Source organism: Ochotona curzoniae, unplaced genomic scaffold, assembly GCF_017591425.1.
Source record: "Ochotona curzoniae isolate NIBS_2020 unplaced genomic scaffold, NIBS_Ocur_1.0 contig_1071, whole genome shotgun sequence".
Taxonomy (NCBI): Eukaryota; Metazoa; Chordata; class Mammalia; order Lagomorpha; family Ochotonidae; genus Ochotona; species Ochotona curzoniae.
In genome coordinates this window covers 21,479,872-21,492,209 of record NW_024464939.1, presented here as the reverse complement: position 1 = coordinate 21,492,209, position 12,338 = coordinate 21,479,872, and the positions used below count along the sequence as shown (strand labels likewise).

Genomic DNA, 12,338 nt, shown 5'->3' with positions numbered 1-12,338 from the left:
CATCCAGCTCCCTGCTTGTGGCCTGAGAAAGCAGTCGAGGACAGCCCAACGCCTTGGAACTCTGCACCCATGTGGGATACCCGGAAGAGGTTCCTGGATCCTGGCTTTGGATCGGCATAGCATCGGCCGTTGCGCTCAATTGGGGAGTGAATCATCAGACGAAGATCTTCCTCTCTGTCTCCCCTCCTCTCTGTATATCTGAATTTCCAATAAAATAAATATATAAATATATATATTATATATATAAAAATATATATATAAAATAAATAAATATTTTTAAAAAAGGGTGGGGGGACTCATTTCTGTGAACACAGCTAAATTTTCAAATACCAAGAGCTGTAATTTTATTTTTCTTCGTCTTCAGTGTCAGAGAATGTTCTTTAATGATCGGCATCTTTTTATAACAATTATTAGAACATGTCTATGATAATGGATATTTTATTTTCTGAACTAATCCCACATATATTTTGAAGATACCTAACTGAATTCTTGACCAGGAAATTATAAACCATTAACAAGTCTATTCCTAAAACAGAATGAGCTACTTTAAACATGGTTTTTCATGACCCTATTTTAAGATGTCCATTCACTAAAAGGAATGAAAAAATCGTGCGGGCATCTGGCACAGTAGCTAAGATATTGCTTGGCATGCCTGTATCTTATATTCTTACAGCAGATTGCCTGAGTTTGGGTCTAGCTCCACTTTCTGTCTCTCTCTCTCTCTTTTCCTTTAAGATATTTTTGTTTCTATTGTAAAGTCAGATTTATAGAGAGAAGGAGAGAGAGAAAAAGTTTTCATTCACTGGTTCACTCCCCAACCACAACAGCCCGAGCTGAGCTTGATCCGAAGCCAATAGTCAGGAGCTCTTCCGGATCTCCCACGCGGGTGCAGGGTCCCAAGGCTTTGGACTGTCCTCTACTGCTTCCCCAGGCCACAAGCAGGGAGCCAGAAGGTAAGTGGAGCAGCTGGAATATGAAATGACTCCTGGCACATGTAAGGCTGGGACTTTAGCCATAGGCCACTGCGCTGGACCCCAGCTTCACTTTCCATTCTAACTTCCGACTATGACACACCCTGGGAGGACAACAGTTGATAACTCAAGTAACTGAGTTCCTGCATCAACATGGCAGATCCAAACTGTCTTCAGCCTGGCCCAGCCCCAGGAAGGAACCAGTGAATGGAAGGAAATTCCTCTGTCTCCATTTCTCTCTCTGCCTTTTGAATAAATGAGTAATTTTTAAGGGCTAAAAAAATTTTATTAAACAATTTCCAGGTAATGCTAAGTAGCACAGCTAATTAATGGAGCCTACACATAGGATACTTTTTGATAAAGCATAAAAAACATGATTTGGTTCTGAACTTACTCTCTCATTCTTGCGTTTTTGACAGATAGCATGGACTCCCCATTCCTGATTTTAGAAGCTGAACCCACTGGATGAAACTCCCTTCATTCCTTCCCTTTCCCAGCAACAGATTTGCCAGTCTCTGCCTCCAGTCTTCTTTATCAGCAGGGTTCACAGTGGCCCCATGTACATGGGATCCCACACTTTCTCATCTTTGATTTCCCATGGTATCTCTCCTCTGTATTTTCAGTTTTGATAAATCCATCTACATTTCAATCTGCTTCAGTTTTCTCCATCAGAAACAAGAGGTTGACTTCATACTTGATTTCTACAACCTTCCCACATTTCTCCTACATTTTATAGGCAAACATACAAAAATGTTTCTATGTTCACTGTTTCTGCCTCATCATATCTCATTTGTTCTTCCACACCCTCCATCTGGCTTCTGTCTGCTTCATTCCACCAAGATGACTCTCGATGAGGTCAACAGTGACCTTTGTTGAGATAAAAGTGTTACTATTCAGTGCAGTGCACCACAATTTCCTTCTGTAACATACGCACCCAATCCAGTGGGTCCAAATATTCTGGTCACTCCTTCCCTGCCTCCTTTCCTGGATATTACTTATGTTTTTCAACCTAAGCTATAGGTGACAGTTGCCAGGGGTTGAGCTCTTCTGCATTCCTTATTTTACAATCTCATACACACTCACACTTTTGTAGAGGTTTTTCTGACCATCTGTTCCTCCAAAATGACTTGAATACCAAAGATGAAATCAACGTTCTGATAAGTCCCTTTTCTGGTGAGGCTAGTAGTCCTAGAAAGGAGCGGATGGCTTGCCATTCCTGCAAGGATGAATAATTAAAACGAGGACTTCTTTAACAGCCTTCAGCGCTTTCAAATGAGGGATTTTGATGGATTCATATTGTGTCCTTCCTCAAGACTCAGTATGATAGCACTGGAAGTATCTTGGGTTTATTTTTAAGGTTCTTATTTTAGCTTCAAAGGGCCATTTATTACAACAAACCCCATTGCTTACTTCCTCTTAAAAGGACTTCAAGTTTTTTGATAATATGACTTATAAATAAGTTATATCATCAGAATCCTTGATAATAATCTTTCTTCTTCCAGGCACTATTTATTAAAGATTAGCTTCCTATTGAAAGAATTACTTAAAACATTTATTCTAGAAAATCCTCAAAACTCTACAGTGCAATTTATTATCATGTGGTAGATTGGTTTAATACATGGATGGCTACTTATTATTTCAAAAAATGTTAATTAACTAAGAATGTTTCTTCCACCCCTGTATATGTGTGAATACTTAAACATTTCCACTCAGTGAAGGAGTTCTCATCTACGGGAACCACTTGTTCCCAAATGAGGTTGAAAGTCTCAGCTGAATAAGTTCAGAAACACATCGTAATTGATTTTTGATGTGAAGGAGTTGCTTTGAGGAATATTAACGTCAGTTAATTCACCCACTGTGATGTACAGTATTGTAGAGTAGTAGACTGCCATGGACTTGAGAACTAACCATGCCCCAGTTCAGATACTGACTCAGCTACCTGTTAACTATATTTTGTTAATATAGTTATATTCTATATTTATATTCTTCTATATTTATATAGAAGGTGATTTACTTTGCCTAATTCTCAATTTGACACCCTACATTGGTTTTAGCTTGTATATATGATAGGATTATAGTGACAATTAAATGAAAAATGTATGGAAAATATATGGTAGCCCCAAATAACACAGCTCAATTCAAATCAGGCTAAAAAGTTTACTTGAGGAACTTGTGATTTCTGAAATGGTTGTGTTTCCTACTAAATATAATATTATTTAAAATATGAACCTGATTTTGTAATTCTTTTTATCTATCATATGTAGCTTTCGTCTTGAGATAACCATCTATATTACCCTCAAGTGCACTTGAAATTAATTTCAGAGGCTGAAATTAAATGGAGATGAACTATGAGAATATTCAGCATGATGCCATGCCCTTAATATAATTTTAATATTTAAAATGGGTGAGCCTATCTAAGGATGATGAGGTGTGACAAAAGCCCAATATTTCTTTGACTGCTTACTTATGATAGTCAAGATAACGAAATAGTAAACTTATCTGCCATACAAATTATAATCCAGGACGTAGTTAGAGTACTAAGTCATCTATTAGATTTGCAAATAACTTCATTTAGATATAAATGACTGTTTATGGGGCCCGGTGGCATGACCTAGTGGCTAAAGTCCTCGCCTTGAATGCGCCAGGATCCCATATGGGCGCCGGTTCTAATCCCAGCAGCTCCACTTCCCATCCAGCTCCACTTCCCATCCAGCTCCCTGCTTGTGGCCTGGGAAAGTAGTCGAGGATGGCCCAAAGCTTTGGGACCCTGAACCCGTGTGGGAGACCTGGAAGAAGTTCCAGGATCCTGGCTTCGGCTTGGCATAGCATGGGCCCTTGTGCTTACTTGGGGAGTGAATCATCAGATGGAAGATCTTCCTCTCTGACTCTCCTCCTCTCTGTATATCTGACTTTCCAATAAATAAATAAATCTTAAAAAAAAAAGACTGTTTATGTTCTGTCTTGTTCCAAATGCTTTAATCTAGCTGTGCTTGCTCAAGACATTTGGTTGAATAATTTATAATTAATCATTTCAATATACCAAATTAAATCTTCCTCTTGTGTTTGGGCTTTTAATATCTCACATAATTGATTTATTTTTTGTTTTGCTCCCAATGTGTACTCCCATCCGCACAAACACACACATACACCCACAGAGCTTGACTTCTCATCTGCCTACTTCATAGAAATTTAAACCTCCGAGAACATAACCGAAATTGAAAGCTTGTTAGTAAGACGGCTTCTTGTTTTGAATCAGACTATGCATTAGAATAAAACAAGAGATGAAAAAATGTGCTTGATTAGTTTCAGTCACTGTGATCTGTGAATACTTAAAAATCAAAGTGTTCTGTTAGGAAGTAATTTTGTAAAAATATGATTCTTGTACAAATATAAAATAAACATGTGTCTAGAATTTTATCTTATGAATCAAGTGAAAAATCAAAATTATTTTACAATTAACTGAAATGTTACAAAAAGCAGAGGCATTTATCTCAAGAGGAGGATCCGTATAACAGTCTGTTGTCTTCTAGCTTCTTTCTTTTCCTGATGGGTTCCCCTTACGCATCTAACAATTATTGCATCACTACCATTGCTTTAGAATTGTAAAATAGCTTGAAAGACAGCAATGACCATAGGGCTCTACTGCAGTTAGAGCTAACAACCCTGAAAGGTTGGTACTGAAACTCTCCCCAGTGTAGAATTTTCCACTGGGGCACACGTTTTTTCCTGCTGCTGAAGGTGAAGGTCCTGAGAAACAGGATGCTATCAAACATTGTGCTCAAACTGTGTGAATATTCTTTTAGCATTGGGACTGAATATATTTAGACAGAAGTGCTTGCTTAAGTCTGGAAGCAAATCTGAAAGCCGAAAGGATTCACGAAGTTACATATTAGCATGTGCGATTGATACAGGGTAACTTCCAAGCCTGTATGAGTTGATAAGGTCATGGAATACGTTAAGTAAGCAATATGGACAGGTGCTCTCTAAGCATGCCTCTGAATTCATTTTTAAAAATCAATTGGGGGGCCCGGCGCTGTGGCGCAAGTGGTTGGGGTCCTCGCCTTGCACGCCCGGGATCCCATATGGGCGCCGGTTCTATCCTGGCAGCCCCGCTTCCCTTCCAGCTCCCTGCCTGTGGCCCGGGAAAGCAGTCCAGGACGGTCCAAGGCCTTGGGACCCTGCACCCGCGTGGGAGACCCGGAAGAAGTTCCAGGATCCTGGCTTCGAATTGGCATAGCATTGGCCGTTGTGCTTACTTGGGGAGTGAATCATCGGACGGAAGATCTTCCTCTCTGTCTCTCCTCTCTGTATATCCGCCTTTCCAATAAAAAAAAAAATAATAAAAATAAATCTTTAAAAAAAAAAAGTCAATTGGGGAGATTTGGCGGCCGTTTCTCCCTGAGCAGCGCGGCTTGGGGCCTTGAGGGAAAGCTGCTCCGGTGGCGAAGGATGGCCTTGGCTCTGCGTCCGCGGCGAGGAACCCGAAGTCGTGGTGAGTTTGCCCCTCAATCCCAAGCCTTTCCTCAACGGTTAACGGGAAAGCCGGTGATGGTGAAGCTGAAATGCGGCATGGAGTACAAGGGCTACCTGGTGTCCGTGGACGGTACATGAACATGCAGCTTGCAAATACAGAAGAATACATAGACGGTGCATTATCTGGACATCTGGGTGAAGTGTTTATAAGGTGTAATAATGTACTTTATATCGGAGGTGTTGAAGAAGAGGAAGAAGATGGGGAAATGAGAGAGTAGCATCTTTGGTGGTGGTGGGGTTATATGTAAATTTCTAGACAATAAATTTGCTTTTTTTTTTTCAAAAAAAGATACCAGTTGGGAGTGGCAGGTAAATCATCCTGTAGCAGAGTGCTGGGGTTAGAGTCTCTGCTCCGTTTTCTAAATTTTCCAAGTCTAACTTCGGGTGAATGCATACTTTGGGAGGCAGAAAGTGACGTCTCTAGTAGTTGGGCCTATACTATCCATGTGGGAGACTAAATTCTCTGAGAATTCTCTGAATTCCTGCCACTCAGGTCACTGCTGGCATTTGGTAAATGAACCAGTGGATGGGAATTTAAACAAAACAAAATGAAATATTAGAATCGGCCTAGTAAATCAAAACTTCAGCTTAAACAAATAGATACTACAAAACTGTTCCATGAACCAGAGGCCTTCCAAATTTATCAGTCAAATATGTTTTTTTTTTTTGTCTCAGTTTTGTGATCACCTTGGCATTGAACTACTCACTGTCTCTTCTTGCTCTTTATGTATCACTGAAAACTTATACAGATCAGTTAAAATATTAATGGGCCTACAGTGACCTTCTAACATCATGATTCTAAGCATCTCTTGCAAATTAGTGATCTTTCTTTAGTCTCCCCAGTGTAGCCCATGTCTGTTGCAAGGCAAATGAGAACTTTCTCTGACCTGGCATGTGCCAGTGTTTGTGCAGAAAGTGAGTGGGTGAAGAATTAGTTTCCATTTCCACACTGCACAATGCTGTCACCAAATGGCCCAGAAGCTCAGCAAGAAAGCATCAAGGATCCCAATCACCCATGCAGCCACAGGAGGCGTCCATGCACCTGGGAAACCTGCTACTGGAGCCCAGAGCTTACTCAAGAAGCTTTGTTGCAAGTACAGGGCAGTAGCACAGAATGCAAACAGGCAAAGCAGAAAAGAGGAAAATGGAGATTTAAGGCTTTTGGGCACTCCTGTTACGTTAATTGAAAAATGTGAGTATTTGCAGTTTTGAAGATCTTCTAAGTTGCTCTGTTTTTTTCTCACTATGTTTGGTGTGCTTGCAGTTTCGTTTGTAGCATGTGATGGAGTGTATATTTCTCCTGATGAGAATTCAGCTCTCATTAGCATTAATGGCAGTCCCACATTGCTCTTCTCCCAATTTTCCAGCTGTCTTTTACCTTTTGGAAAATGAAGGTTTCCTTTCTATTCCTTCCCAAATGTCTTCAGTTTTAAACACTAAGGGGATTTTAAATGTGATCTTTATGACTATTTTTCTATTTGTAGCTTCCAAGGACTCGAAGCTTTCTTTTTGTGCAAGTTATTTTGTGCATATGCAAATGAACATGGGTGATGAAAAATGTATTAAGAATTTAGTTTCTGTGCTGGCACTGTGATACAGCAGGGTAAGCTGCAGCCTGAGATGCTAGCAGACCATACGGGTCTCAGTTCAAGTCCTGGCTGCTCCACTTCCAGCTTCCCGCTGAATGAGCCTGACAAAGCAGCAGCAGATGACTCAAATTGTTGCGCCCTTTTCATTCTCATGGTAGACCTAGCTGGAGTTTCAGGCTCCCAGTTTTGGGGTGGCCTAGCGATGGCTGTTTTGGCCATTTGGATAGTGAACCAATGTGCAGAAGATCTCTCTGCCCCCTCTCTCTGTATAATATTTCCTTCCAAATAAATAACTCATTTTCTAAAGGAACTTTATTTCTTCAGTGGAATGCTTAATACACTATTCACTTAGAAAGAAACACACCATTGCAATGAACGTTTTTATTTAGCCTGTGTGTGTGTATGTATGTATGTATGTCTCTCCGTGTTGAAGACTCACAGCATTATCTTAGCATGCGTTGTAATTGTTATTGTTTGAAAATCAATGCAAAATAGCAAAGCCTATTTCCTCCAGCTAATAGTAATTCTTTAAAAGGAAAGTACCCTTGGCAGTTGTTTTATTTTTGGAGGTTCCAATTATATTAATATGATTAATTGAAGTGGCAGTTCCTTGACTCTCTTAATGACTGCATCCTGTTCATTTAAGACCTCACCTTGATCCCAGGTTTGGGTAAAATGCTCTAAAAACAGTTACAGGTAACACAAATAGCTTTTTGCACTGCACTTTGGTAATTGCACTTTTGATCATATCAGCATCCCCATAAAGATTAGAGAAACAGTTAGGTATTGATGTAGGCAACTTGTCACCTTGGTTCAGCTTCAGTTTCATTGACTTGTCTTGAATTGTACCATTCTTTTCGAACTCAGGGAAGCCCTCCCACACAAACAATAATTTGCAGACTCCCAAAGTGCCCTAAACTACTGATTTCCTTAAGGAAAAGACCACTCATTCTTGGTTATTTTAACGTGGCAGCCCCTGCCGAGAAGAGGAAAAATAGAACACAAAAAATGAGTGGAAGTCATTCCCACGGCCATATGTCCTCTCTGCCTCTTTTTCTTCTCCCTGGTCCCTTTGTTCTTAGAAAGTCAATGTGATGACAAGTTTAGATTCTCCTGTCTGTACACAGTTTGGACATTTTTCTGACTCTGATTTCTTATGAAATGTCAAACAGCTCCTCTACTTCCAATGACCACATTTTTTCCTCTGAATTTCTATAAAGTCACAAATTAATGGCTAGCTTTACTTTTCTCTCATCTGTGGCTTCCAATGCATCTATAATAATTTTTATATTTAAAAAAATCAATTAATTGATTTTTAGAGAGTTCTTCCATCCAGTGGTTCACTTCCAAATTGCTCACACCCCACCCCCCAAACTGGCGCTGGACTGCGTGAAAACTAGGAGCCAGGAACTCAAAGTACAGGAACTGCTTCCTCCTGGGAAGCATATTGGTGTGGGACTAGAGTGACAAGCAAAGCTAAGTCTTGAACCCAGGCAGTCTAATATGGGATACAGACTGTCCAAAAAGCTCACCCACAAAATAATCATCATCCTTTTAAAAATTTGTTTTTTGAATAAGAATGAAAAAAAATTTTTTTTAAGTATGTATTTATTTGAAAGGCCTTTGAAATGCAAAGTTGTCGGGGCAATGGGAGAGAGACAGAGAGAAATATTCCATCTGCTGGTTCATTCCCCAATTGGCTATAAGGCAGGAGCTGGGACAGCCTGAGACCAGTAGCCAGGAGCTTTTTCTGGGTCTCCTAAATGAGTCCAAGGATCCTTTCTATATTTCCATGCATATCAACAGGGACCTGGATCAGAAATGGAGCAAAAGAAACAACAAACAAACAAACAAGAGAAATGGAGCAGCCAGGACTGAAACTAGCACTTATTGGAGATGCTGGCACATCAGGTGGCAACTTTACATACTATGCCACAACACTGGCCCAGAGTAATCATTTGTATTTATTTCAACCCACAATTTTGTCTTTCACTGTGTCCTTAGATCCTTTGGGAAGAGACAGAAGGCCAATGAATAGTTTCAGACATAACCTGTACGATGACTCACCCCATTTATTGTTTGTAATGACGGATTTCAGAGCAAGATTGCTTGACCAGCAACATCAGCAACACTTAATAATTGTTGGAAATGCAGATTTCTCAGGGGTCCACCTCTAAATTGAGTTAGAAACTTGGGATGGAGACAAACAGCTTGTGTTTTCACAAGCCCTCCCAGTGTTCTGGTGTAGGCTTGAACTGGAGAAGCACTGTTCGTCACCCTAAACGTGCATAATGGTAAGCCATGTGCTTCTGTCGTTTGCCATGGCAACCTCCTGTTGTCCCAGCAAGGTAGGATGTAACATATTCTGCCTGTATCTGTGAATCCACAAACTGGGACTCATGTCTCCTCTCTGTGTCCTTAGGCACGCGTTGTGCTTACCTGAATCTAATCCTTGTCTCTGAAAGCCTGTATATTTCTCTGTCATTTTGCTTCCTTCTTCAGTAAGTTCTTAAGAGGATGACAGTAAATTCACTAAATCCCTTTATCTCTCTTGAGCCAATATATGGTGCAAAGTAGGTCAGAAAGTGTAAAGCCAATGTTTACTAAATTAATAAATTGCCTATTGCTTTATATCAGCATTTCATTGTTATTTTTTAGAATGACTGGCTGGCATAATTTCATAGATATACGTAATCTCTCTCTCTCTCTCTCTCTGGTTTAATTTTAACACTGTAAAGAAAATCTTGCAAGGCAACGGTCATTTTGTGTGTCTTCCAGCTTTTCTCAATATTGCTAAAGCAAACCTTCCACACATGATATTTCATCTCTAAGTATTGCTTGGGATAAGATGTTAAGCTTAGTAGCATTGATTATCTCCAGAAAGGAGATGATATGGGATGGATAATGACAAAAAGATCTTTTGTTATGTATTTTTCTTGATGCAGGTTAAAAAAAAATTGAGTATCTACAGAATTCAAAACTTTTGGAGTTTGCCTGAGAAATTGGACTTACATATCTACCTGGTTTTGAAAGTATTATCTCCAATAGCCCAGCCTCTGGGGCCAGCTGGAGAACCTGTGGTCCATATCTGAGTGTCTGGGTTCCAGTTCTAGCTTTGCTCACAGTTCCAGTGTTGTATTAATGTAGACCAGAGGCAGCAGCAAATAATGATTCAAGTAGGGTTCTGTTAGCAACTAGCTTTGACCTGGCATCATTCTGGCACTTGTGGGTATTTGAGGAACAAATGAGCAGATTAGACCTCTCTATTGTCCTTTTCATTTTTTAAAAGATGTTTTGTTTATTTGAAAGGCAGAATGACAAAGTGGGAAAGAGAGTTCTTCAATGCACTGGCTCACTCTCCAAATGGCTACAACAGCTATGGCTGGGCTTAACTAAAGCCAGGAACTTGGCCACATGATGGGCAGGGGTCCAAGTACTTGGGACATCATACTCTGCTTTTCCAGGTGTATTACTTGGAAGCTGGATCAGAAACAGAAATGGAGACTCAAACTACTGCTCTGATGGGGTGCTACATCCTATACAGGGGTTTAACATGCTGTGCCACAACCCCAGAGCCTGGCCCTATCAGTCTCCCTGTCTCATTTCCTTAAAATTAAGGAAAGGAGAGGAGAGGAGAGGGGAGGAGAAGAGAGGAGAGGAGAGGAGAGGAGAGGAGAGGAGAGGAGAGGAGAGGAGAGGAGAGGAGAGGAAAGAGAAACAGAAGAGAAGGGAAGGGAAGGGAAGGGGAAAGAGAGAGAGGGAGAGAGAGAGAGAAAAAAAAATCCTGATAAAGATCCATCAAGTTCCCTCAAATCATGAAAATATTTCTTTACCTCCAAAAACAGAAGCGTTACACATATCACCCAGTAGTTCCCAGGGCTGTGCCTCAAAACTCAGAGCATCAGATTAGCCAGAATCTCCTCTTAAATTGTGCTTCAGAGATTGGGTGATTGTTAATTTCATGTTAGTTTAAACTGAGACAGCTGACAGAGATAGCTGATTTCTGGGTGTGTCTGTAAGGTGTTTCTAGAAGATACTAGCTTTTAGATTGATAGGCTGCCTAAAGAAGATCCTCCCTCGTTTGTGTGGGAATGCACCATCTGATCTACTGAGAGCCTGCACAGAATGACCGCAAAATGCAGATTTTCTCTCCCTTCTTAATGGGACATCTGTCTTCTTCTCACTTCACACATTGGAGTTCCTGGCACAGTGCCTACTGTGCTAAAGATGCTCATGAGTGGAAAGTGTTGCAAATTAGATGTGGTATTACCTTTGCTAACTCTCAAGTGAGTAAATTGGGAAATTGAAATTGATATTACCATCAACAGCAAAACCTGGAGTCTTAAGACACCACAGCAACCTTAATAGTGAGGCTCTCAGCTCATATAAAATGGCTTTGAGTTAGAATAGCAACCATTTTCAGGCTGGCCTCTTCCCATTGGGAAAAATATTCCGTGGTAATTATTTTTTGAGTGATTCACTCTTTAAAAATAGGCTGCCTAGAGGGGTGGGAGAAGTGATGAGGGATCCATTTTCCCAATGTTTGAAAAAGGCTTAGTCCCATAATTTAATACACACCCCCTTTATAAAGCAGTTGCCAAAAATGGTGCTTGGTGTTGTATCCCTTGGCCCAAAGCCCCCAACTTGCTATGGGCAGATTGAAAATAATACAGGAAATACCTCATTGAAGGGAAGTTAGCTTATTCTTCCTTCAGGCAGCACCATCTGTGCTGCATGTAAATCCTTGTCAAGGCCTTTGTATTGTGCTGCATTGAGTGCACTTTAAGGCATGCATTACTCTGGAACGAGTATGTGCTATTGCACCAATCATGAGCCCAGGGCAGGTGATACAAGTCACTGCCAAAAATCTCCCCATTCCCTCAAGGGCTCATTGTGATCTACATGTCTCAGCACAACTGTCCCTGTATTTCCCAACCTCATCTACTGCCATTGATGACTACCCTAAACACTAAACATTGGCTCCACTTTTCTTCTAGAAGATTCGCCTTTGCCCAGATATCTTCATGCTTCCTTTGCTTACTTCCTTGAAATCATACCTAAGACAGTCATGTCCCAGAGCTGACTTCTCTGGCTACTCTTGAGGCTACAACAACCCTTCTGCTGTTTCACCTTCATTTTATGTGTGTCTCTTTAGCAGTTATTATTAATTTTCTACATATTTTACTAATTTTCTGTTTTATACTACTTTATGAGTTATAGGATGGCATGTTAGGGGAAGTTTAGA

The 12,338-nt window shown here is 40.4% G+C and overlaps 1 pseudogene; it reads left to right on the top strand.

Moving 5' to 3' along the window:
* LOC121164853 overlaps window positions 1-5,787 on the top strand; it is a 97,760-nt pseudogene extending 91,973 nt beyond the window's left edge.
* Window positions 5,788-12,338: the final 6,551 nt, after the last annotated feature.